This window comes from Marmota flaviventris, chromosome 1, assembly GCF_047511675.1.
Source record: "Marmota flaviventris isolate mMarFla1 chromosome 1, mMarFla1.hap1, whole genome shotgun sequence".
NCBI classification, from domain to species: Eukaryota; Metazoa; Chordata; class Mammalia; order Rodentia; family Sciuridae; genus Marmota; species Marmota flaviventris.
Window position 1 is genome coordinate 143,557,885 of NC_092498.1, and position 26,891 is coordinate 143,584,775.

The 26,891-nt window shown below is 55.0% G+C and overlaps 1 long non-coding RNA gene across 2 annotated transcripts; it reads left to right on the plus strand.

Annotated features, from left to right (window-relative positions):
* The first annotated feature begins 3,536 nt into the window (after positions 1 to 3,536).
* LOC139704805 (uncharacterized) lies at positions 3,537 to 26,891 on the plus strand. Of its 2 annotated transcripts, XR_011706826.1 has the most exons (4): positions 3,537 to 3,712; positions 20,493 to 20,568; positions 21,680 to 21,886; positions 26,432 to 26,891. It is a non-coding gene; the product is annotated as an uncharacterized lncRNA (long non-coding RNA). The 2 variants fall into 2 exon arrangements; XR_011706827.1 differs by lacking the exon at positions 20,493 to 20,568.

Consider the following 26,891-nt stretch of genomic DNA (forward strand, 5'->3'; position numbering starts at 1 on the left):
CCACCCAAGGACAGCAAAGTCTGTGCAGGGGACACCCCGAGGTGCACTGGCTGCTGTGATGGAGCCGGCAGCGCAGGTGAACTTGGGCCTTGCTCCCCAGCTCTCGGGGGACCCCTGGCTCCCTGTGTTCACAGGATCCACACACACACCCTGGGGTTCATCATGGACCAGCTCTGGCTCTGGGGGGTCAGAGGGTTGGGGACTGCTGACTGCATTGGACTTCTAGAACCTGTTTCTGTGGTTAAATCCTGAAGTCAGCTCAAGAGGTGGAAATCAAGGTCAGGTTAACCTTGAAGACTTCTAGAAGAGCCCAGGCAGTGGCGGGGCCGGCCCAACGCTGCTCTCCTGCTCGCTCTGCAGCCCCAGGAACTCCAACAGCGGACTCACGGCCTCCGGGTGACGTCTCCACTTCCCACCATCTCCTGCAGCTCGGCTTGGCCATGTGACAACGTCCTGAGTGCTAGCTCTCAGGGCCTTGGTCTCCTGTCTGAAGAGGGAGGGGCAGCGTTCCTAGAGCAGGAGGTAGAGACCTGGCCGTGGCCAGCCCCAGAGCCCCGCACGTGGCTTCCCGCTGCCTATAGGCGGCCGCCCCCGAGAAACAGCTTGCTGTGGGCATCTGCAAGGGGACAGCATTCTGAGTGGGGTCATGGGTGCTAGAGTGTTCCCCACTGGAAGGGCCAGGTGACAGCTGCTGTCCTCCCCATGTTCAGAGGGGCTACGCTGCTGGGCTAAACCCACCCAGGATCCCCGTGTTCTTCCCTGTCATTTTACAGATGTGGAGGCTGGGGCCTGGGGGCTCTGGGCTCCCCGGTCACCAGCTGGTCACTATAGGACCACAGCAGGAGCCCAGGTACCTGGGCTTTTCTGGACCCCTGTAGGCCCAGAACAAATCACTTAGCCTCGATTTCTCCCAAACTGGCCCCTCTCTCTGCCCATCCTCCTGGGAGGAGCCACAGAACACAGGGCTCTTGGGTCATGCAGTGCCCCACAGAGGCTGGGCATTGGGTCCCCAAGACCTGTGGTCCCTCTTGGGAAGCACTGTCCCGAGGCGGGCGTGGCTGGGCCCTCTGTGTTGATGCCTGATGCACTGCAGGGGACTCAGGTGCAGGTGCGGGTGCCAGTTGATGTGCGTTCTGCATGGGTGTAGCCAGCGCCTGCCCCGACGCTGGGTGTCCTGTGCCCACCCTGCCCCGTCCCCAGAAGCAGCTGCACTGTGGCTGACCTCCGGCTTCTTGCCTGTATCTGTGTGGTTCATAAGTGGGTCACTGCTCATCTCTGGGGTCCTCGGCCCTGCCCCAGGGGTTCTTCTCTGGTCTCTATCATAGGCATTTGGGGCGTCTTGTGTTCCTGGCTATTTCTGAGCAAGAGCATATGACAGGAGCACATGTGCCTGGGTCACATGTGGGTCTCGGTCGCACCTTTGGCTCGGGCGTCGCCAGGCAGGTGTGGGAAGTGGAGCAGTCCTAGGGATGCACGGTCAAGCCGGACCAGGCATGGGGGGCACCAGCCGCCTGCTTTCCCCTCTCGGCTGTGTGGGGGACACGGCTTTGTCACTCGTGGTTCTGGGGACTCACGAGGTTTCCAGATACTGTGAGCCACATGGACCCCGCGTCTGGTCTGTGGGGGGCCTGCAGGCCCTTCACCCGGTTTTTAGAGTTTGCTTTTCTGGTTCATTTTCCTTCGGATCTTCTCATTACTGAGGTGATTTATGTGTTACTCCATCCCAGTCCCGGGGCGGGTGTGTGCTGTAGGCCGTGGATCCCGTCCCGTGGGCAGCTTCTGCCACCAGGCATCCTTTGATGAGGAGGCTCTTCATTTTAACGTCGTCACTGTCATTTTGTCTCCTGGTTGAGAGGCCCTGGCCTCCTCCCAGCTGTGGACACCTGGCCCTTCCCATGTGGCCGCACTGTCCGTCCTGAGTGGATCCTGGCACGTAGCAGAGCTGAGATCAAAGGCAATTCTTTTCCATGTGGCAGTCACTCGACCCAATATCATTTTCTCCCAGGTCACCTTCCCCTGCCCTGCAGCACTGACGGTGTCAGGGGTCACGTGGCTGCAGGAGGGGTCACATGGCTACAGGTGGCAGTTACGTGGCTGTGGGTGCAGGCCTGCGCCCTGCCTCTGTCCTGCCTGAGCACCATGCACTCTCCATCTGGGGCTCTGCGGTGGCTGGAGCCTGGCATCGTCCTCATGGTGGCCACGGCATCAGTGATGCTTTGCACTTCCCGCCATCCTTCAGCCTCACCCCTTGGGTCAGCGAAAGCGCTGGAGGACGGTCTCTGAGAGCCTCAGTCATGGGCCGAGCTGATTGTGGCCTTGGCTAGTGGCAGCTGTGGACAGGGGTGCCAGGCACTTTGAGGGCACATTTGCAGATGGCTTCAGCCAGGCTGTGGTGGGGAGAGGAACCGGGGTGATGCTGTGTCCTGTGCAGCCAGCAGAGTGAAGTGACATGAGTGGATGGGACAGCCCCAGGGAGGCGTCAGCATGGAGGACATGAGCTGCTCAGTCCCTGTCCCCACATCCGCCCTCTCCCTATCGTAAGACCCCAGACAGCACCAGCCATGGTTACGGTGCCAGGGCTGCACTCTGCACCATGTGCCTGTGTCTGGGCTGCTGGGCGCCTCGGCCAGGCCCGCCATGTCCCCTGGAGCACTGCCGATGCTCCTCGTCCTCACTGGCACATCCTGCCTGTGTGACAGGCCCTGTGTGCGTGACCCCTGCCCTGCTCCTGCCAAGGCCCCTGGGGTGTGTGCTCAGGTTTCCATGTGCTCTCCCACGGAGCCTGGGGACCCAGGGCCTGAGGGTCAGGTGGCCTCCCCGCTCCTCAGCCCTGAGAAAGGCTCTATCCTCACCACTCCACGTGCCAGGTGGCACCTGTCCAGCCCCCTGAACGTGCCTGTCTTCAGCCGTCCCCTGAGGCTCAGCTGGACACAGAGCTCACCCAGGCCAGGCCACGATGCTGACCACGCGCTGCTTACTGGGAGCTCAGCCCTGCCGGCCCACAGCGCCCCTCCTGCCGGCAGGACCAGAGCAGTCTGAGGACAGGACGGCCACGGGGAAGGGAAGGGCATCACAGGGCAGCCACACAGTGCCACTAAGGACAGGGCCGAGGACAGAGGGACGAGTCCATGCCCAGCATGTTTTTATTTGGAAAGAGACCGGGAGTTCAGGCTGCCCCGGTTCCCATTAGCCACCTGTGCAGTGCAGCTGGGCAGAATCCAACGCCTCGCCTCCCACCTGACCACCATGCTGGGGGCTGGCTCCTCATGCAGGGGGAACAGGGACTGACCAGGTGGCATCCGCGGAGAGGACCTGGGCTGGACACCCTGCCAAAGGTGTCCAGGGGGCTGCCCGGCTGACTCAGCAGAAGCTGCCTGGAGCCAGCTTGGTGCTGGGGAGTGACACGCATATTCCCACCATGCAATGTCTGGGACACAAGTCAGTGGGGATGGGAACATGCCTGGGACGTGCTGGAGCTGGGTCCTCGCACGGTGCTGGTGGAAATTGAAATTGGCACAATCATTCAGGAAGGGAGTGACCATGCCCAACCGCAGGACCTGGAATTGCTGTCTGGGCGTCGGCGCCAGAGAAGTGAGCACTAGTGTGCATATGGAGAGGGACACGTCTGCCAGTCAAGGAGTGGGCCGAAGATTGTGGCCACCTGTACACGGGAACTGAGAGGCACTGACAGCTCTTCAAGCCTGGAAAGTGGGTGAGCGAAGCTGCACAGACCCAGCTGCACGGTCTCATTTAAAAAAAGGTCTAGAGCAGACAGTCCTGGAGCCCGGACGTGGCTCAGTGGTGCTCTGAGCTGGACAGATGACACTGGGGGACAGCTGAGGGTCCAGGGTTGGTTTGGAGGTGGTGGGATGTGGTGCTGGCCATGCACTCTGGAAGCTTGCAGGCACACTGTGTGCGTGGGCTGTACCAGGGGCGGCTCCTGCCTTAGGAGTAGCGGTGCCCTGAGAGGGAGCAGGGACGCGCCCCCGTGTCCACAGCAGCCCAGAGTCGGAAGCAACCCAGGTGACTTGTCAGGAGCGCGGCTAAAGACACAGGTGCTGCTCGGCTGGGGAGGAGCCAGCACTTGTGCCCCACGGCAGCCTGGGGGCTCCCCGAGAATCACCCAGAGTAGAAGCACCCATCCCAGCCGGGGGCGTGCTGGAGGGTCCTTTGGCTAAGGCTCCCTAAGTGGCCGGAGAGAAGACGGATAGATCCGGGGGTGCCGGGGCAGGGAGGCACCCGTTGATAATGACACCGTCTGCGCCAGGCCGACTGTGGGAAGGCGTCGTGGGCTGAGGGGCCACCCCGCAGGGCGCCTGCAGGACTGGGGTTTTGGGATTGTGGGGGCGCTGGCTGCCTTCCTGTGGTCAGGTTGAGCTTTGGTCTTGTCCCCTTGGGAAGCTGGGAGGGGTCTCCTCCCTATAGCTCCTGTAAGTCTGTGGTCACACAAGAGTACAGGCTTCAGGCCGGGGGCCATGGGCACGCCATGTCCCAGTGACCTGAGAGGCTGAGGCAGGGAGACTGCGAATTTGAGGCCATCCTGGGCAACGTGGCGAGACCCCGACTCAAAATAGAAAAGTAGGAAAGGGCTGGGGAGGAAGCCCGGTGGCAGCGTGCCCAAGGGTTGATCCCCATGGTCACCAAAAGAAGGTTAGAAAAGATAATGTCCCAGACTGTAAGACTGCAGGTGAGCTGCTCGGCAGGGAGGACAGGGCAGCGGGGGACAGCTGTCTGCTGGGGATGCTGAAGAGGCGTCCCCCACGTGAGGGGCCAGGTGCTGCCCCCACGGAGCACGTTGCATGGGTTTGGGGAAGGGGGGACTCTCGGCTCCCAGGGCAGCACAGGTGCTTTAGCTCTAGGTCAGGAGGACATGCGTCTGCCACCAGAGTCGGCCTGGGGACTGAGGCCAGAGGGCAGATCACGCCGCCCGCCCGCGTGGGCACGAAAACAGCCTGCACAGGTTGTCACCGCGACTCCGACTCACCACGCGGGGAAGTAGCAGGCCGACCTCAGCGTGAGTGAGTTGCCCCCGGGATCTGGTGTCACCTGGTGGGTGTGCGTGGGCCTGGGGCAGCAGAGCAGTGGCAGGACACCAGCTCCGCCTGGGCTCAGTGTGAGGACAGTACGTGTGGCTGTTCCCAGGCCTCTCCAGAGGTCTGCCACAGGTCTGTTCTGCGTCCCTCCAGACCCTGGCCCAGGTCACAGGGTGGGCACACATAAGCCACATTTCTAAGACTGTGCCTCTACATCCAGGATGCAGGACACAGCCCTGAGGAGTGGGGACATGCTGAGTGACCACTCCTTCCATGGAGTGGCTCAAGTGACTCTATTTCAGGGTCTTTGCCCTGCTTTTTAATGATCCTGCCTCTGCCTACGGACGTGCCCGCCAAGGTCAGGGGTGGCACAGTCCCTGCTGCCCAGCCATTACAAGCACCACTTGTTGAGGGCGGATACCCAGGTCATCTGAGTCACCACTTCTCTTGCTGTCCTTGTCCTTCAGTCATCAAACGCTGGCTGTTGGCTTGGAAGGAAGCCAGTGTGATTTTCCCAGTGACTTGTGCACCAGCCAAGGGAGGCAGGAGGCAGAATTCTGGCCCAGCTCTGCCCTGCCTCCACTGTGTGTCCCCAGGCAGTAATATGATCTCTCTTGGCCTGTTCATTGAGTGAATCTGAAAGGGTTGAGCTAGGCCAGCCATGGTGGATAGCTTCTGCCTCCCAAACCAGCACAAACCGATTCATGGCTGCCTGGAATCCTGTGTTGCAGGTTCCCAGGAAAAGGCGGTCTCCACCCTTGGTCTCTTACCCACAGAGGAACATCTAGCTGAGCCGGGCTCACGGAGCAGTGGCTGGGCCAGCGCAGGGTCACAGGAGCAGGAGAGACTCCAGGAAGGGAAGGGGCCATCTTGGTGGGCTCCGGGTGGAGCTCACCTCGACAAGACTCCAAGGGCCGGGCAGGTGGTCGGCGCCACTTAGTCCTCCCTGGGGCCTGTGGTGTGGTGAGCGGCCGAGTCTGGCTACCGTAGGTCCGAGGTGGCAGAGCACAGCTCGCTGCTCCCGCTTCTAGAAGGACCAGGGCTGAGCCTTGCCACCCCTCAGTGAGGCCGGGTGCCCTCAGGAGAATCACCTTGCTTCCCTGTCCCTCCGGGAGGGAGCTCCACTCGAGCTGGGGCACCTCCTGTGGCCACGGCCAGCTCAGCATCTCAGACTGGAGCAGTGTGGAAAGACCCCTTTAAAGGGGTCCGCCCCACGGTGACAGTGTCAATATTCTTGTCATGGCGTTACTCACCCAGGGACAAATGTGGAACTCGGAGTCCACTGGCAGCCCGAGCTCTTGGTTCTTTGAGGACTATAATCGCAAAACACATTTTCAAGTTAAATATAAACAGAATTTAAAATCAATAAATTCAAATTAACAGCATTATTTTAGCGTGACAGATGATGTTGTTCTGCAGATGCTCAACTCCAGGTGTGGGCTGTGGTATCAGGAACGTGGCCTCAGGTCCAGGTCCATCCTCTGGTGGGGGCTTTTCATGGGTGACACCAAGGGGGGGCTGTGGGTGGGGAAGCGAGCCCTGGGGGAGGCAGTGCCACCGGCCGGAGGCTCTCTGGCCAGGGCAGCATGACCGGGCCCCTTGCTTCTCAGTCTTGGAGTGACAGGAGGGGAGAGGCTTCCATACAGCAGAGGGGACAGGGCAGGAACCGGGGTGGTGGAGGTGCCCACCAGGTGAGCACACCTGCATGCACCTGGGGGAATGAGGCCAGCGGGAAGCGCTCCCCAGTGGTGGCCCACGTGGGCGCCTCCGCCTGCCCTGTACTGCTCCTCTAGCAGCTGCCCCCCTGCAAGGACACGCGTGCGCACCAGAAGGAGAGCATTTCTTCCCAGCAGGGCAGCTATGTGTCACCTGAGCATGGTGGCCAGGGCAGGCGTGTGTCCTGAACTCTGGTGCAGACTCAGACCCAGTGGCTGACTCTCAGCCCTGCTCCATGCCTGGTGTCCTCTCCCCAGGTGTGTAGCCCAGCCTCCAGCTCCAATGCCGCCCTTTTTACACAGCCAGGAGGGGCTGTGCTGGCGGGACTTGGCCCGGCACTTTCTGTCACTCCAGGGCTCTCTGGCTCACGGCAGTGCCCTGAGTCTTTCCCTGTTAGCAAGTCAGTTTTGCTCTTTAGAACCCTTTCTGCTGCTCCTGGAACTAGTCTCATGCTGGAGAGTTTGGGAAGTTGAACAAGGACCTACGCCGCTCCCAGCCCCAGCAGGCGCAGCACCCGCTTCCCGCCCACCTGCTTCCCATGGGGAGCAGTGATAGTGTCACCACCTCACAGATGGGAGACAGCGCTGGGAGAGGGAGGTGACTCGCTGGAGGTCTCGGGGGTTTCCTAGCTGGTGAGGTGAGAGCCCAGCCTATGCCAGGCTGCACTCTGCATTCCTGCCCTGGCTCAGGAGGGGGGTCTGCATGCAGCTGACCACTCCCCTGGCTGCGGGCTGCAAGGGGCTCTGCCCTTCCCCTGCAGCACTGGACTGCCAGCTCGGCTCTGGAGTTAGCTGCTCTGGCCCGCAGCGTCCTTTAGGGGAGCTCACTGTGTAGACTCAGTGACGTAGGCCCCGTCACTCAGCATGCACATTGTCACTCGCAAACCAGGTAAGCTGAATGTTGACCCAACCCACAGATGGAGGGCTCCAGGCTCCCTGCAGGGAGGCCCAGGGGGTGGGGGGGGGAGCAGGAGGGAGGCCTGTGAAGAGCTGTGGTCCCAGGAGCCTGGGACGGTAGCGCTCTGTGGCCTGAAATGTTCATGACATCCCTTCGTGGCTTTCCACCCCGGCCTGAGCCACCACCTTGGCTTAATGAAACCCAGCAGCACCTCCAGCCCTGAGCAGTCTGCATATCAGAGGAGAAAAGCACCAGTGGATTTTTTTACCATCCCTTAACCTGGACAGGCACAGTGTGCACGTGTGGAGTGCGCACTGCTATTTGCAGCGGACTGTGCCCTCCCTCCCTCTCCAGCGGACACTTCTGGCCCAGCCATGACTTGAGCCTGAGTCCCTCCTGCCTCCAGCCCAGCCCCCTCCATTCTGGAGCCTTGGAGGGGTTCTGACTCACTGGCTCTGTGCTCCCGGGGCTGCTTTGTGCCTTGGGACCTCCTTGGGGGAGAAATAGCCCAAGACTCTGGAAAAGAGTTGGCTTGACAGGAAACAGCCAGCAGCCAGCAGTGGGCGGTGGGAGGGCCAGGTGGGGCCAGGGTGTCCTGGGCAGGGCCTCCCATGCTGGCCCTCAGGTGCCCCCACGGCTGTTTCCTAGCAAAGGTTTATCTCAGCAGCTGCATCCTGAGGTGGCCACATCCCTTGGGGAACGACCTCAGACCAGCCCCCAAGTCCCGTCGTCCCCTCCAAGGGACTTGGCATCTTCCTGGCAGAGTAGCCCACGTCTGGCCAGTTGGTCTGTGGGTTTTCAACTCACGTCCCCAGGGTTGCTGCAGCCTCTGCGCATCCCCGAGGTCCCTGCCGCACCCAGAGCCAGAGGGCTGCAGGAGGGCGCGGCCACTCAGGAGGAGCCGCTCATTTGTATCTCATTTTCGAGTTATTATTGAGCTGCTGCTTGTGAGAGTGTTTTGACAGCAGCTGTCAGCAAGGTGCAAGCGGCTGCCATCTCCTCTGATTGGCTGAAGACACCTATGGCAGCCAGAGGAATAATGGCCAGGCCAGCCTGCCGCCAGGGGGAGGAGGCAGGAGGGAAAGAAAACAGCTCAGGCCGCCCGCCCAGCCCTGTGTCATTAGCATTTTTCTGATGCTCAGTAGAGAAGGCAGCCAGAAAAGACTGGGATTGTGTCTTGTGTTTTATTTAATTTATTTTATTTGAGGTTTCGTGCACCGGAGAGGTGGGAGGAGAGAGGATCCATCCAAACAACCGGTTAGGCTTGTCAGAGTTCATTTATTGAATTAGCGAGGTGACCGCTCATGGCTCCCAGCTGCCTGGCTGCAGCCCCCGGGGCGGGAGCCAGGCGCTGGTGAAGGAGCTCAGATGCAGGAGTGGGGTACTCTGGCCAGGGAAGCAGGATGCAGGAGGGGGGCGCTCTGATCAGCGATGCCCCTTCCTCTCCCTCCCTCCCTCCCTCTCTCTCTCATCCCCTTTCTCCCTCTCCCCCCTTATTAACTGAAGTGCTGAGGGACACACTTGCTCCCTCCTTCCCTGAAGATTCTTCTCTATCCATAACATAAATCGTCCCCGTGCGTTTTGCCAGACGCGGTGCCGCTGTGCGCCCAGGCAGGGGCCTGTGGGGTGCTGGGAATCGCTGCCTTTCACCTAAGAGGCTTAAAATTCGTTGTTTGTTTGGTTGGTTTCGTTCTGTTTTTAAGTATGAAAAAAACTGTCAGCGACACCAGAAGGCAGCTGCCTGGTGATGGGGGCACACTCTGCCTCGACCGAGGGCCCATGGGGGTGCTCTGCCGCGCACACGCAGCCAGAGAATATCGGCACGGCACGAGGAGACCATGTGTCGCTCTTGTTTCCACCCAGAAAGTCCCCGGCAACAGCTCCGTCCCCCCTGGCAGCAGCTCTGTCCCCCAGCCGTCTGAAGCCCCTCTGCCTGGGAGGGCTGGGCCTGGGTCTTCCTGCCTGTCGGTACCAGAGAGCCAAACGGGGCCATGGTCTGGGGTGCAGTGGTCAACCGGGCCACTTGTCAGGGGACATGTGGTGACAATTGGGGTTGTCATGGCTTGAGGGGTGCTGCTGGCCTCTAGGAAGGAGCCAGGGGTGCTGCTGAATGTCCTTCGACATGCAGGACAGCTGAGGTTGGTGCTCGAGTCTGTGGGAAGGGGTTTTGTCAGCAGAGGGGACAGCAGGGAGCTTTGAGGCTCAGAGGTTCCCAGTGGGGTGTGGATGGCATGGGCCATCTAGGATATCTGGGGGGAACAGCTGCTTCCCAGTAAACCCAGGAGTACTCCTGGTCATTGCAACAACCAAAACTGGGCCCACAGGTCCCCCCCCCGCCCCGGCAGTGCCACCCTGTAAGACCTGCCTCCTTTATTTATCTTTTCTTCCAGGAAGACTCTGTGCTAAACGCCAGGCTGAGTTCCCACGCATCCCTTTTTATGTGTAAGTGACAGTCCCCCCAGGTGGAAGTTTACCTCCACTTAAGAGACAGAGAAGAGAAAGTTACAGAGGTGACGTCCCTGTTGGTGGCTGATCCCCCGGGAGCCCAGGTTTCCTTATCTGTCATGGGGCCCCGATGCCAGTCCTGCTGTTCCACACGTGTTTCATGTGCAAGTGAAGGAGGTCTGACCAGGGGAGGTGTCTGCACGAGGAAGTTGTGATGGTGTCTTACCTGGAAGAGCTCAAACCCTCGCGCGTAGTGAAAAGCTGTGGTCACCTTCCATGGGCTTAGCTGCCATGGGGTCGGGGACTTGGTAGATCGAGGCTGGGTGTGGGCTGACATCTGGGGTTACAGAGTGGAGGCAGATGTCCTTGGACTGACGGGGTGGGCGCTGCTTGTCGTGTCACTGAACACGCTGGGGACATAACATGGTTGCAAACCCAGTCTTCTGTCAAGGTCGGTCTTACAGAAGGCCTCCAGCCTGACAGTGAAGCCCCGAGTCTCAGCACAGTTCCTCCTGTACGCCCCTGCAGCCCCTCTCTCGGAGCCTGGCTGGGCATCAAGGTGGCCTCAGGGACTTGTAAAAAGTTGGCAGGTGGCGAGGCTCCACGTTGTGGATGACAGTGCCAGGCTGCCCAGCTCCGTGCTCTGCACTCAGAACAGAAGACAGTGGGCGAGCAAGCAGCCGGGCAGCTCCAGCCCTCTCTGCCTTCAGCGATGTCATTTTCTTGTGTCACAAAGTGCTGTTTTGGGGATTCTCCAGCCATTAAAATTTTAACGCCTTCTCCCCACAGGCTGTGCCGAGGCAGGCTGGGCCACGTCGCCACATGTGCTCTGCACGTGCGCCCCGTCCTGTCCCGTCCAGTGCAGAATGGGGTTCTCGAGGAAAGCAGGCGTCCTGCCCTGAGCCCTGCATGTTTACATGCCAGTCACCTGTGGCCTTGGGCTTTGTGGCGCTGGTGATGCTCGTCCCTCTCTACCCATGTCAGAGGACACCCCAGCCTCCTGGCCTCCTGGCCATGTGCCCCTGAGTTGTCACCTCCCTGTGCCTGGAACCATCTCTTCCATGCAGATACACTTGTGTCCCCCTCCCCTGCTCTCTTCAGATGTCCCCTCCTCAGTGAGGCCACCACTAAAAAGGCACCGTGAGCCTCCCCTGCAGGGAAGTGTCCTCCTGCTCTCACCCCCAGGGCTGATGAAGAGTCTGAGGTCCAGTGTCCCCTGTGGGCCTGCAAGGCTCCTCTGCCGTCCCTCCTCCCCAGATGGTGCTCGGTTCATGGTAGGCACATGCTGTGGGCTCAGGGGGGCGACGCTGAGTGCAGAGACAGATGGATCCCTGGGGTCCCCCGCCTGGAGAGCTGGAGACCGAGCCCAATCTGATGGGGCCTCCACCAGAGGAAGGTGGTGTCCGTGCTTGACACAAGACAAAGGAGGGTCTGGGGCAGCAGTTACGAATGTGCCGACCCTGTGAGCCGCTGTGAGCCACCATGGTGAGGCCCGAGGTGGGCGGGGCTGTCGGTGCTGGGACAGAGAGGCCCCCATGCATCGCTTGATGGGCACTTGTTATTTTAAGTCCTGCAAGGACTCTGTGCCTGTCCAGACCTGCCCAGGTCTGTCACTGGTTCAAGTGGCAGAGCTGGGGCAGGGACATCGGGTGGTAAATGTTTCTGAAAACCTAAAAAAACAAAGAAAAATTGCAAAGAATACTGAAAGAAGCTGTGTTGGGGCCCCAGACAAGTGTGTCTTCCTGTGTCCCCAAATGCCACCTGTATCTCTTACCCAGTCGTGATGACCAGAAATGTCTGCAGACATTGCCAGGTGTCCTGGGCGATGGAGCTGGGGACGGGACAGAGCACGCTTGGTTGAGAACCAGACCTGTTAGCAGATAGTCCTGGGGGAGAGTTCATGTGTGTTCAAGCATGTGTGGGGCGTGCAGAGGGTTCATGTGTGTGCACGTGTGCAGGGTGTGTGGACGTGCTGTGAGTTGCTGGCTCTGTATTAAAGCCAAGAGCCCTGCTGGCTCCTCTGGTTCATCCCAGGGTTGCTAGAGGTTCTCTCCTGACCCACATTTGTCACCTGTCCCTGTCAGGGAGAGTCCCGTCTCCATGGCGCATCCTCTGTGCGCTGCCCTGCTCCGCCCTGGTGTGCAGATGTTCTCAGAACTGGTCGCCTGTCGGCAATGAACTTGGGAAGCTGGGTTTCTTGGCCCTTTGTACACACGCCTCTTGTAAAAACCTCAGCTCCCAACAAAGACACAAGGCTGCGGGTTCCGTTGAGAGTGGTGACCTGTCTGTCCTTTACACCGTCATGTCCCCAGCAACATGCCTGGCACTTAGTAGGTGGGCAGTGAAAATGAGTGTCGTGGTAAGGATCTGAAGTGGCACCAAGGGCCCCTGTGTTACAGGTGAGGTCCCCAGGCCATGGCCCCAGGTGAGGAGGTGGTGGAAACCCTGAGGGGTAGCGCCTCGGGCGGTCAAGGCCACCAGGGTGTGTGCCCTGCAAGGTCGCCATGCTACCCTGGCCTCTCGTTTGCCTCCTTGTGGGATGAGTGGCTTTGTCCACCACGTATGTCACCCAGAAGCCTCCAACTGAAGCCTCCCAACCTGGGAGCCAAAGTGAACCACTCCCTCTGCACTGGTCGCTCCCAGGGGCACCCCTGCTTGACCTGGCCATGCTCCTCGGTGGCTCTCCTGAGTCCCCCCAAGCCCGTGTCCTGCTCAGGATGCACCACGGCCCGGACCCTTCCCTCCTCCAGGTCCTGTCTGAGACGCCCGGGCCTCCAGGGGAACCTCCCAGCCTCCCATGAGCCTGCCCCTCCTTCTGCCTCATAAAGGCCAGTTTGAGAAGCGGACTTGTAATCTCCCCCGTGGAAGGACAAGCAGAGGGTTCTGGAAAAGCTGTTTCTGTGAGCGCTGGCCAGGCGTGCCCAGGACCCAGCTGGACCAGAGCTAGTGACTTGCAGACAGCAGGGGCATCCTGGGAGGGCAGAGGCTCAAACCAGACACACCTGGGTCCAGATCCCCGCTCAGCCCTGCCGGGCGCACGGCCCTGTTGGCTGCCGGCCTGGGGTGCTTTGTCTCCTCCTGGGTGACGTGGGGGCACCTCAACCCTCCTGGTGGTGGAGGACTGAGGTCAGGATCAGAGAGGCTGTTGGGACGCTGGCTCTGCCATCTCCAGTCCTGACCTCAGGCACACTTGAGCCTGCCTCGCGCATCTGTCGTGAGAGCCGAGGTGAGTCTCAGCCCAGTGACATGGCGACCCTGGACCCCACCCCACTGCACGGGGACCAGAGGGGTTGTTCCTTCCCATTTTTTTTAAGTCAGTTTTATTTGTGTTTGCTAAACTGAGAGTGTCTTTGCTGAACAGGAAAGGGACCTTCTGCCCGCCCTCCTGCAGCAGCGCAGCTGGCCGGCCCTGCAGGTACCCCGCCCAGTGGCCCTCTCTCCTGGGCACTGCCTGAGCTGGACAGCACCCCCTCCTAGGCTGGCTCCATCCAGAACAGCAACACGGTCACCATTGGTGGCTTTTGCAGCCTCGGGAGCCTCCTTGACGTCTCTGGGTGTCTGGGCACAGTGTTCTTTGGAGGGGAGGGGGGGTCCCTTGTCTTTCATCTTCTGGTCCTCAAAGTCCTCGCTCACTCTTCCTCCCCTCCGTCCCCCACACTCTCAGTCCCTCCTTTCTCCTTTTCCAAAGTCTGTTGGGCTCGCTCCCCTCCAGGGACTTCATGTTCCACCTAACTCCCCGTCCAGTGAAGGAGAGGGCCGCATAGGTAGGGTGTGTGGCCACCCAGGGGTCTCGGGCGGGAGCCAGGCGGGTCTTGGCCCCTGTGTTAGGCCCCTTAGTGTGGCCCCGGGTGTCACTGGGAGGCGGGGTATCTGAGGTTCCTCCTGGGAGCTGTGTTTGTCAGTAAGCACGTGCTTTCCCAGAGGTTGTCGGGGGCCGGGTACCCCAGGCTTGCTCCTGGATGCACCCTGGCCGCAGGCCTCCCCCTCCCACAGCCTCTGCGGCTCCCCAGCCCCAGGCCTCCCCAGGCTGCTGCAGACTTCCATCTCCAGACTCCTCCTAGAGATGCCCAGAGTGCCTTTGAAAGGCGCCATTCTTCACCTCTAGGGGTGGGGGGTGGGGGTGGAGGTGGGGGTGGGGGTTGTTGCTGGAGCAAAGAATTAGCAAGAGTGGGGTGTTTTGCTGTCCTCCTGTCGTGCACCCCATGGAGTGGGCAGGCCCTGTGGGTCAGTGACTTGCACAAGGCCAGAGCCCCAGTGCAGGTTTCAGAGGCAGCTCTGAGCCCCAGTGGGTGTGGAGAGCCAGGACCGCCTTGGGTGGCCCGTCCCTGGGCAGTGTGGGGTGGGGGTGCGGGGGGGGGGGCATGTGCTGGCTGCTCCTCCCAGCTCCCCGCACTTGTCCCCCTGAGATGGGAGAGCATTTTCCCAGGTGATCCGAGGTGTGGCTCCCAGAGGACAGAGGCCAGCAACAGTCTGTGCCAGACCCCTGGAGGCCTGGGGGTTCTGATGTGGAGGCTGAGGTGGGAGGGCCCAGATGCTGGGAGCCAAGCTGCATCGCCAGGGACAAACCATGCGCCTGCCTCGCAGCAGAGGCAATGGGGCCACATCCGGTGCCCAAAGTGGCGCCTCTGCCCCACGAGACAGCAGGGCCTCCCAAAGGGGCCTCCTGTCTCCAGTTGTTCCCAAGAGTCGGTGGGGCAGGGAAGCCATGCGGGTGGTGGGGAGCAAGGCCCAGCCTGGAGGAGCAGCCTCCTGACGCCCGGGACACGGGCTCCGTGGTCCTGGCCAGCGCTCTCCCCCGTCCCCCCACCCTCTGGCCATTTTCAGCAGTGGAGGCTGCGTTTTGTCCACACAGGGCTGGGAGGGAAGGGGAGCCAGCCACAGGCACTGGCAGGCTGTCCCTTACAGAAAGGGCCTGGTGGCCGTAGGAAGGCTGGTTCCCCGTGGCTATCCCACAGCTTCTCTGACTCACCGTTTCCCTTCCATGGAGCAGATGTGGCTTTCCATGTGGGTCTGCCTTCCACCACCTCAGCTGGGCCTCCTTGGCCACAGGAACTTAGACCTGTGTCTTTGGAGATGGGGACATTAGGCCACACGATGCTCTGTCTCCTTCCTCCCTTCCCATGACAGATCATACAGTTATTCTGGGGATGCAGAGCTCTGAGGCTGAATTACTGCGAGGGCTGTATCATGGCAACCATACCTGTCCTGGCTCCTGTCACTCTCCTGTGCCACCGCAGCCTGCAGGAACTTGCTCCAGAGAAGTCATTATGGGGCAGGCGGATCTGGACGGGAGCACTCCCGAGCCCCTACTGCCCCCCAGGCCCATCAGGCAGTGCCCTGGGCAGGAGCCTGGGTGACAGGCAGATGGGAGGTCGGGCGGTGGGTGCGTGATGGGGGTGCGCGTGTGTGTGGCCCACAGCTCGCTGGAGTCCACAGAGCCAGGGACACTTGTTGAGGGTGGAGGTTTCGGAAAAGGATGAAGCCTAGAGGGCTCCTGTCTTTCTGCCCTCCTGATTTTTACCCTCTTCCGTTCATTTCTTGGCTACTGACCGCAGGGTAGGGCCCTAGGGGATGTGTTGGTGACCCTGCTGTCACAGAGCTGGTGTCCAGGTGGGGACAGGGACTGTCACAGTACACAGGCTCATCACCGGATCCTGATGTCGTGCGTGTTGCTTGGCGGGTGGGGAGGCTGCCCAGGAGGGGCCTTTGACCTGACACCTGCAGGCCCTAAGCAACTTAGTGAGACTATCTATAAATAAAATATAAGAAAGGGCTGAGATTGTGGCTCTGTGGCTAAGCTATGGGTTCAATCTCTGGTACCAAAGAAAAAGTTAGCTCAGTTAACTGGTCAACCCTCTCAATACCAGCCTCAGCCCTTTTTATGTAAAAGAGAAGTAAATGTACAGCCACATCAATGTTTATAGCAGCTCAATTCACAATAGCCAAGCTATGGAGCCAATCTAGGTGCCCTGGAAGAGATGAATGGAAAAAAAAAGTGGTATATATACACAATGGAATATTACTCAGCCATAAAGAAGAATGAAACCATGACATTTGCTGGCAAATGGATGGACCTAGAGACTATCATGGTAAGTCAAATAAGCCAGTGCCAAGAAACAAAGGTCTTTTTTTTCTGATATGTGGAAATTAACCTACAAATGGGTGGGAATAGAAATAAAGGAAAGAAAGGAGGATGGGAAAAGGAAAGACAGTGGAACAAATTAGACATAACTTTCCTAGGCACGTATATGAATACAGCACAGTGAATCTCTCTGTCGTGTACTTCCACCAGACTGGGGTCCTAATTAGAATCAGATCTATTCCATACTTGTATAATATGTCAAAATGGACTCTATTGTCATGTATAACTAAAAAGAACCAATAAAAAAGAGGAAGGATCTAAAAGCACAGGCTCGAAATTTAAACCAAACTACTTTACATTCCCACTGAGGGCCAGTGACTTTGCTCAAGCGCACCCAGAATTGGAGGAGAGGAAATGTTGAAGCAGAGCCCTTAAAAGGCTGTTTTAGGATAAAAGTTGTACTGATGTCATCAACGTAGCAAAACAGAATCCTGCTGATTGACGCATCTGCCTGTGTCAACTGTGTCATCCCCTCCCCCAGTCCTTCTGCAAAAGTGAACCTGGAGACAAACGGATCCTATTTAACCTTGTGGTGTCAGTGAAATGCCTCCTTCTGTATGTAACCCAAGGACTCCAGAAACAGGGAAGTTCACAGGGAAGACCCAGAGCTTTTCTGATCCTTCCCCAAGTTCTCCACAAATAGGGGAATACAGCTTATGCCACGGGGCATGGTGCAAAGAGATTAAAAGGACCCTGCATGGGAAGTGCTAAGTGTAGACTCTGGGGAGCAAATCCTGGAAGATGTCCTTAGTTTTGGGAATCCCTGGCTCCAAAGACTAACTTCCCCATCCCCCGAGAAGAGCCATCTAATGGTGAGCCCTGCTGGTTCACATGATCCTTACCCACCAATCAGAAAGTACCCTATGCCAACTGTCAAACCATTAAACTGTTAAACTGTCATAACGGTCAAACCTCCCCCGGCTCTATAAATATTCAGAGCAGTTCCTCAATAAACGGGCATTTTCTCCAACAACGAGCCTTGTTCATTCTTTCACTTAGAGCTCAGCATCTGGCTGGGTGAGCGCCTTTCCAAGACCGAGCACCTGTTGCCACTCACCATCCACCTATTTCTACGGAGCTCGAGGCTGGACTTGGCGCAGAGGACACTTGTGTGTTTGCTGGGGACTGAACCAGGGCCTTGTGCCTGTGAGGCAAGTGCCCTACCAGCTGAGCCAGACCTCCAGCCAAGGGCACATTGACCTCCTATGTGACTGGACTTATTTGGCTAATTCACATACCACCCCCTAGGAACAGAGGATCTTAAGAAGGCAGCGTCTCCGACTTCAAGGAATTCATGGTCTTGGTCGGGTGCAGTCTCTGAAAAAACACCTGCACGTCGCCTGGAATCTTGTTAGTGATTCAGTCCTGTCCCCATTCCTGGAGCCACCCAGTCAGGAGTCTGTGGGGTGGTGTCAGCACTTGGCGTTTGACAAGCCCTCCGGGGGCTTCTGATTGCTTCAGTTGGAGAACACCTACCGAGTGGGAGAGAGGCAGATGAAAAATATGATTTTTTTTTGGTGGTTCAGGCCAATCCAGGGACCCTGGGAACAGAGGCAGTAGAGTTGCCCCAACTTGGGGGTTTTATAGGGAGGTTGGGGCATGAGATGAATCAGGAAGTACAGATAATGAAAAGGCCCCTTTCCTGGAAAGGGGAAGAGTCCCCGGTCTCCCAAGTGGCTGTGAACTTTAGGGTGAGGAGGGTATTCTTGAGTGGCAGGGAGGGTGGCAGGGACAACTGGTCCACCTGGGTGTCATTGTGAGGAGGTGGCAGGGGGTCATCCCCACTGGGGAGCCTTGCAGGTTAGAATAGCAGCGCCTAGTTCCTCATGGGCCACACAGCACCCTGGGCGTCCTTGGGAGGCCCAGGGTGGGAGGGACTGTGGCTTCCCAGAAGGTGGGAGGTCAGCAGACGCCTGCAGAGTCCTGTCTCTAGAGTGAGGATGTTGAAGGTAAAAGTGAAGAATAGCTTTGTCTGTGGGTGGGAGGAGACCAGAGTAAGGATTCAGGGCAGAGCAAGTTAAAAAAGAGAAAGGGCGGCCATATTGCTTAGAGAATTTTCTGGAAGAGTGTCTGGTGAAGGGCAGCTCTTTTGACAAGGCTCAGGTATAGTCCCCAGGGTCCCCCGGGCAGCACTTTCTCTAGCTTGCAATGAGCTCCGAACACATTCAGAGGGAGAATTCAAGGACTACGTGCTTCCGGAAGAACCCAATAAGACCTCTGCCCATGAACCCACAATGCACCATGTTGGTAGACTCATCCTGATGTTAGAAATGAAAAGATGGGAGAAATCGGACATGTTTGAACAGGTGAAATGCAGCCGTGAGCTTCTTAGAAGCCAGAGCGGGAAACCATCCTCCCTTGGGTCTAAAGAATTTGATTCCATTTTAGGAGTGTAGACTCTTAAGGCTGTGAGAGCCTGAAACAGGGTCTGTGGATGGACCGATATTTGGGGCCAGTTACTCGCTGTAGAGGGCTGGCCTATGCCCACTAGGTGCCCATGGCACAGCCCCCTTGTCCAGCTGTGACAGCCAGTCGTGTCTACCAAAGGTGACCAAGTTCTCTTGGGGCAGACGTTTCTTGGTGAGGACCCTCGATTAGAGACCTATGTCCATTCTCTCCGATGCTCAGCTTATCACAGGTGATTTTTCAGGTGGAGAAACTGAGGCCTAGATAGGTCCACAAAGTCCACTTAAGATAAGTCACCCAAACAAGACACCAAGGAGCTGTTATCACAGGACATTTTCTTCCCACGCCTGCATTCATTCTTTCTTTCAAGAACCTCCCTCCCAGAGGGCACTGAATCCCACCTTGTGAATTCTAGGGTCATCCTGCTCCAGGAGCAAGGGAGCTGGACGTCCATGCAGCAGCTCCCACAAGCCCTTGGCCAGGGCTTCTCTATTAATCTCCCAATGGGCAAACCCTACTGTACCTAAACCCAAACACAAATCCCCCAATCCCCAGGATAATAAAACAAGGAGTTAGGTACTGACAATAGGAAACAGAGCCAGCCACACCAGAGCTATCGTGAATACCTTGGAGTACCAAGAGCAAACAAGGCCTGGCCCCTGTTCTTGTGCAGTTCATCATACAGAGAGGGAGGCAGGCACCGACCACTCCATGAAATGTCAGGTCACACAGAGGCAACACTACAAAGAACAGGTGTGTGACGCTCAGGGTATAAGTAGCAAAGAACTCTTCCATAGTCCCTGTTGCCACAGAAGGGACATTTGAGCTGGAATTCACAGGCCAAGGGAGGAGAGAGAAGAACAGCATGTGCAAAGTCCCTGTGGCACTAAGTATAGCAGAAGCCAACTGGAGGGCCGGGAAGCAAAGAGAGAGGGGTCCAGTTGTAGATGTGGCCAAACCTTGAAGTCTGTGTTAGGAGGGCCACGGGGAACCTTTGAGGATTTTAGGCAGAGAGAGGCCAATTTCAGAGAAATATTTTGTCTGTTATAAACAATAAGTAGGTGTGGGTGGCAATAGTAGAAGCAGGGAGACCCAGGTGCTCAGGGATCCCTTCCACATACCAGATGGAAAATGGTAAAGGCAACTAGCAGGTGTGAAGGACATTCTCCTAGACCCTAGAGAGCTTTACCCAAGATGTCACGCTACCCTCATAATCCAACGAGGAGTCAGGCACTCTTATTTCTCCCCATTTCAAGGAGGGAAAGATGGAGTCTCGAGTCTTCATGGAAGCAGTGGGTTCCTAACTCTCCAGCTCAGACTAGGAGAGCTGTAAAGGAGAAGGAAGGGGTGGGAAATGCTTTTGGGTGACTTTGACGCCACACTCGTTCATTCATGGAAGGCATGCTGGTTCAAAGCCCGCTCCCTGCTGGCCATTCCTTAGAGAGCGTGTCCTCGCCATGATGCTGCCTACCCCTCTTCCTGATGTTCCTTTTAGGTAGGTCTTCTGGTGACTCATTTTACAGATGAGAATACGGAGGCTCAGAGAGATGAGATCATCTGACCCTAAACACTTAAGACACAAGAGAATATCCTCAGGGTTCAGACTCAGGTTGATCCAGCTCCCAAACGCATATTGTTTCTTTGTCCAACTCCACAGTCCCCGCCATGTGAGCCGGGGAAGTCATTCGCTGCAGGCCAGGAGGGGCCTGGGAGGTCTGGGAGGTATTGAGTGTTGACATAGGGTCTCTGACAGGCATGGTATATAGTTTTAATTAAGGTTGTAAGGGGTGAAATCTGAGAACTCGGGTGGGTGGCCTGCTGGTCCTTTGACCTACTGATGCACTATCTTTCAGGTCCACAGGATAAGTACTGGTCGAGTCCTGGAATGTTCCAGAATCAGGACTCCAGAGATGCAATCCCGTGTTAAATGTAGGTGGAGATGGACTGCGTGAAACCCAGAGGGGGGCTGGGAGAGCGCGCTGGACCCAAGCCTGTTCCTCCTGCTTCTTTCATTAAATAGATTAATTTGGAGCTGGGTATGAGTTTTCAAGGTGCAGAAGTTATTGGTCCCCTGGAGCTAGGGCACGACCCAGTTCTCAGGAACTGCCCTGTGTGTCTGGAGACCAGCTGGGGTCTCCATAAAGGAGCACTGGGCTGAGGAACAGGGGCTGATCTGAGGTCCAACTGGGCCCCTCATTTTTTCGGGGGGTGACTTTTCCTATTTTCTCCCCTCCCCCTCCCCCACTTCCCTTTGTTTCTTCCAGAACTTTCCATTCCATGCCTTTATTTGGAAGGCACTTGGACTCACCAATGGGGACAACTCAGTCACAACAAGTCTCAGGGAGACTCCCACTAGAGCTGCCGTCCTGACACCCCTAGCCCCTGACCCCCTCTTGCATCTGCTCACGATCACCCCCTCTTGAATTTGTGGGTGCAGAGCTAGCCAGAAAAGGAACTGCTCTTAAGAGGGAGGCGAGTGGAGGAGGGGACCACAGAGGCCCAGGAAGGGGTGGCCATTCCTTAGGAAAGGGGAGCAGACAGCCCTCTGCCAGGGCCACCCTTGCATTTCCCGGGGCCTGAGTTGAGCCTGGGCTCAGTTCCCATCCGGGGTCTTTTTCAGATCTTGACCTGAGAGCTTGGTGAGCAGCGGGGTTGGGGGCAGGCGGGAAACAGAAGCAAATTGAAAGACCAAGGTCAATGCTGACGGGAGACTGAACAACAAAGGATTTTTAGTAAAAAAGAAATTTAAATAAAATATACAGGAAAGTGCTCAGTCCTGCTCTATAATTTGCTTGACTCCGTGAATAATGAAAATACAGGGTCTTTGTTCAAAAAGCAGGAAGCAGGAGTGCTGAGAGGTCCTACAGGGTAAGGCTTTTCCCTCCCTCTGTGATTTCCTTCTTGATGCGTGTTGGTGTTTTTCTTTTTCTTTCTTTCATTTTTTTAAAATTTGGTATTTGATATTATTCTAAGTAAAAAAAAAAGAAATAAAAATGAATCTGAAATCACAAGCACGAATTTTACCATCTTCATGTCACAGGATGTCAACTTTCAATGCAGAGGCAGGAGCCGGGGATCCTCCACAGAATCGCCCGAGTTGGCAATTTGTGCTCCAGAGCTGATGTGGTGTGTGCGTCCTGCCAGATGTCCCAGGAGCAGAAAGTCCAACCAGAGCTGGGTCATCTGTTCTGCCCTGAAGTCCCGACACATGCACATTCGACCAACCCCCTGTACCTTCAGCTTACAGGTAAGGGAGGAAGGGAAGGAAGGAAAAGAGATTATGTGTGCCCCACTTTTCCCTTTCCTCTGATGTCACCATCTGCAGCACAGATGCTTGGCAAACACAGGGGGTGATGTGAAGGGCAGAGGCCAGGATGGGCTTCCTTGCTGGTCTCTTTCTTAGCGTGCCATTGGCTTCTCTGTGCATTTGATGCAACTTCTTATTTCAAGAAAAAGTGTGGCATTTTTCCAGCTGTCCATGGCTGTGGACACAGCACATTCCCCCTGGTGACTCTTCCTGGGTTCAACAGAACCCTGTGCTCTCAGGGCCTTCTGAGCACCATAAGCAATGAGAGCATTAACACCCAGAAGGCACACATATTCCACGGGGCTCCTCTGCTCCCACACATGCCCTGTGGTCCTGTTGGGCTTCACTCAGAGTAAAAGGTAGAATTAACCAGACTATCAAGGGCATGACAACTGAGCTCATGAAGCCAGCCTTGCCAGGTGACAGAAATGGAGACCGAGTTCCAAGTCATGGGAGTCCTCATGGGAGCCCATGCCACAGCAGCCTGAGGAGATGCTGGGCTTGGTACAGCCCAGAATGACCTGAATCTAGGGTTCTAATAGCCACATGGGGACAGAAGAGGTAGGCTTTAGGGTCAGAGGGGATGGAGCTGGGATTGAGATGACTTGAGGCCCTTAAGGGAGCTGTGTTCTCCATGAACATGGAGCCCCCACCCAGAGAAGTGGCATGAAACCTAGATCTGCCTAGGACTCTGGGTAAGGATGTTTTTAAAATTCCAATGAAAGATCAGATCCTTTATATGTAGGAATATAGGCCAAATTCACACAATCTATGGGGCAGACTTTGGAGTATTAGGGGAAAAAAAGGTAAATCCACACTGTAGGCACATATCCAGATGCTTTAGGTAGATAAGCACATGAGCAAAAAATTCCAATTGAGGATGAGTTGATACACACACACAAACACCCACACCCACACACACCCCCACACACACCCCTTCAATCCACACATGAAATAAAGCACTATAAAACTGAGTCAGCAGAAAACAGACCAACGTACGGATAACTCAAAGTCATAAAATATTAAGCACTATTAGAAAAACATGTTAAAATTATAAAAAACAAAAGAACAAAGAGATAATAAGATAATGCACAATAAGATAATGCAGTGAAAAAAGAACAGCTCAACTAGATAAAGCATAACATGAGACTCAGAGTGGTTCTAAATATCCAGTGGATGGGAATCTATAAATATTAAACACAGCTAAAGAGCAACTTAGTAAACTGGAAAACAAAAGTGAGGAATTAACCAGAATATATACAGCACACAGATACAGACATATGGAAAATTTAATAGTTAGGAAGGATGGGGAAAAAAAGTGTAATAGAGGACAGAAAGAATTTCTAGAAAGTCAAATTAAAAAGAATTTAAAAAGTAATCAAATATGTGAGTGTTAAAATTTTCCAGAACTAAGGGAAGATACAAATCTTTAAAAACTAAGTGTTATCATGTGCTTAAGCACATAATGAAAGCCTAACAAAGAGAATATCTTCAGAGTAATCAGTGAGAAAAGAGAGATTATCTACACAGCATATTCCTTCATTTGGCCAAGTCTCAAGGTATGAGTACAAATTGAGTTGCTAATTAAAGCACAAAAATTTTTATGGTGACAGCAGGCTTTTAGATAGCAAAAAGGAACCCCAGGAGGTAATAACAAAATTTCTTCAAAGTGTTAATGGAAAGATAATCACCATTTTAAAGTTACAAATCTAGTTGATTAGTGGTGCAGGTGAGATAAACATGTTTTCAAACAAAAACTGAAGAATGGTATCCCTCACAAACACCCCCTTAACACATTACTGAGGAATTTCTGCAAAGAAAAGGAAGGGTTTATAAGAAAGAATAGCAAGATTTCAATAAATATATCAGAAAATTAAATTATCATGTTCTCCAAAAACAAACTCATGAGGGTTAAAATATACACAACTAGCTGGAGGCGATGCACACCTGTAATCCCAGCAGCCCAGGGGGCAGAGGCAGGCGGATTGCAAGTTCAAAGCCAGCCTCAGCAATTTAGCAAGACCCTCAGTAAGTTAGCAAGACCTGTCTCTAGATAAAAAATAAAAAGTGTTAGAGATGTGATTAAGTGCCCCTGGATCTAATCTCCAGTACCCCCACCAAAAAAATTGTGTGTGTATGTGTGTGTGTGTCTGTGTGTGTGTGTGTCTGTGTGTGTGTGTGTGTGTGTGTAAAATAAAATACTAGACAAAAATAACATTGAGAATCACGATGGGGTCAGGCATGCTGATGCAAACCTAAAATCCCAGCGGCTCAGGAGGCTGAGGCAGGAGGATCATGAGTTCAAAGCTACCTTCTGCAAAAGTTGGGGCTCTAAGCAACTCAGTGAGACCCTGCCTCTAAATAAAATACAAAAAAAGGTTGGGGATGTGGCTCAGTGGTTGAGTTCAATCTCTAGTACCATTAAAAAAAAAGAAAGAAAGAACTAGATTGTGAGAATCAGGACAGGGAACACCTCGATGGGAGCATGTTAAGATTCTTGTATGGTTTGGTAGAATCATTGATGCCTTTGAACTTTCAGTCAAATGGCCATGTTCAAAATGTCAGGGTTTAACTAACAAGAGAGTAAGATGACATACAACTTCCACGCGGTGCTGGGTGTGGGAGGTGTACATAAAAGGCAGTTGATGGAATGGAAGGCAGGAAAGAAACCAAAACACGAAGCAAAAAAAAAAAAAAATCCCATATAGAGAACAGAATCAAACCAGAACTGGTAGAAATGAATACAAACAGTGATCATGCAAAAGTGAACATCAGAATATGGTGTTAATTCACACAGCTGGCGAAACCCTCCAGTTAAAAGACCAAGATGGTCAAATTCAATATGGTGGCAGATGCCACTTTCTGAATATGGGCCTCACCATGGTCACACTCCACGTGTTTCTTTAAATACGTGGTTTTGTGGTTCCTCCACCAAAGCATGGGGTGGGGTTCCCCATCAAGTCTGGGTGGGCTTGTGGCTACTGCAGAAGCAGAGCTGTGTGGCATGACCGTCCATGGTGAAGTGGGAGAGAAGAGTCTAAACACCTGAAGAATTTTCGGGAAGCAAGTTGATTGACCACAGGGTTCAGAGGTGACTGTCACCTAAGAATTCTTCCTCTAAACAAAGAGTATGGAAATTCCTTGAACTTGACACCCAGTGTAGAGGGTGGGGCTGGGAGGCTCATATGACAAGCGCATTTCTTTCCATCCTCTAGACAGAGGAGGGTTTCACAAGTGTTTTTTCTGCAAACCTGGAGTTTATAAACAAAGGGACAGCTGCTGACCACAATGCCTTCTGCAGATGTCCTGTGCACAAAGCTCTCCGATGCTACAAATATGGTGGGGGTTTCTGCTTAATTATGGTAAGGGTCTTCTGGGTGAGGGGGTCTCTGGCCTGCTTCAGAGATACTTCAGTCTTTCCTGGACCATCAATGGGTTTCTGCCTGGTGCAGAGGGGTTTGTCCCCCACAGAACCCTGTCCTGGGCTGATGCACCCATCTGAAGGTGGCTGGAGAGTGGCCACAATGCTCTTCCTGCAAGGATTGCCCCCCTGCAACTAGGTACCCCCCAGCCAGGAACAGCAGCTCCCAGTGACCAACATACAGAGGCACAGAAGGCCATATCCTTGCACAGGGGACAGGGGACAGGGCTGAGATGCCATTCTTATTCCCGAGCTCCTCGCAGGGTCTGGCCAAGTCTAGATTCCAGCTGAACCACTCGCCCTTGGCCTGCAACTCATTTTCTCTGAAGAGCTCACCCCTCGACGCCTCTGCTGGATGAACATCACCATCTCAGGCTTCTCTTCTAGGGAGCCCAACCCAAGGCACATCACATGGGGAATTCTGAACATGCTGATGTGGGTGGGGAGGAGGATTCTTCACTTAATAAGGCTTAATTTGAATATGCAGCCATGTGCTGCCTAACGATGGTGACACTGTCAGAAATGCATCCTTGGTTGATTTCATCCTTGTGTGAGTGTCCTGGAGTGTGTGGGTGACATCGTCTCAGGGAACCCTCATCACACACGTGTCGACATTGATCAGAACACCATCCTGCAGTGATTGATGGGGCCATCATTTCAGGTGCTCAGAGGCCCCATGGCCATGTGGGAGGCAGAGTGTCCATACCACCTGCAGATTCACAATGGTAGGCTCCCTGGCTCCAAGCGCATCCCACGACGGTCTTTAATGTCCACAAGGTCAATAATGGCCGGCCAGAGAGAGCTCACTGGACAATTGAATTTCCAGTCATAAGAAAGGGGGCAAACTTGTTTTGACGTTCCCTGAGGCAGATCAAAGGGGTTATTAGTGACCATCACTGAGGTTCTGCTCCTGGCCAAATCTTTTCCAATTAGAGAAAATGAAATCTCTGCTCGGTGGTAAACCAAAACAGAACCGGGGTCCCTAATGAGTCCCTTGAAAAGGCAGCAGAGAATCAATTAAATTGGTAGAGCCATTTCAGAGGCTGTGATTTACTCTGTTACAGCAAGAGCCATAAAAACTGTCATATGTTGGATCCAGAAATCTGCACGGTTTGCATGTGGAAGATGTTTGTGGCAACATTATGGGTAAGAGCATGGACCAGAAGCAACTAATTATGGCACATCAGGGACTGACTCAGAGGCCGTGGAGCCTTCTTAAGATGGAGATAAACTGTCCTTCCAAAATATGTCACCGAAGAGTAATTAATAACCCACACATCTTAATGGCCTATTACTAAGTTCCAAAGGCGCGACTTCACATGGAATTGAATTATGATTTCTTTTTAAATTTTAATCACACAGGAAGATCATTGGATTCTACACACCAACAATATTAAAAGCTGTCTGCGTGGAAGGGTTGATTCTAATTTGGATTGAGCTTTGTGCCTTTGTGCTTTTCTGTACTTTGAAAGAGTCTGCTGTGTTTCAAAGGAATAAACCACCAGATTGTGAGGATGGACGTGA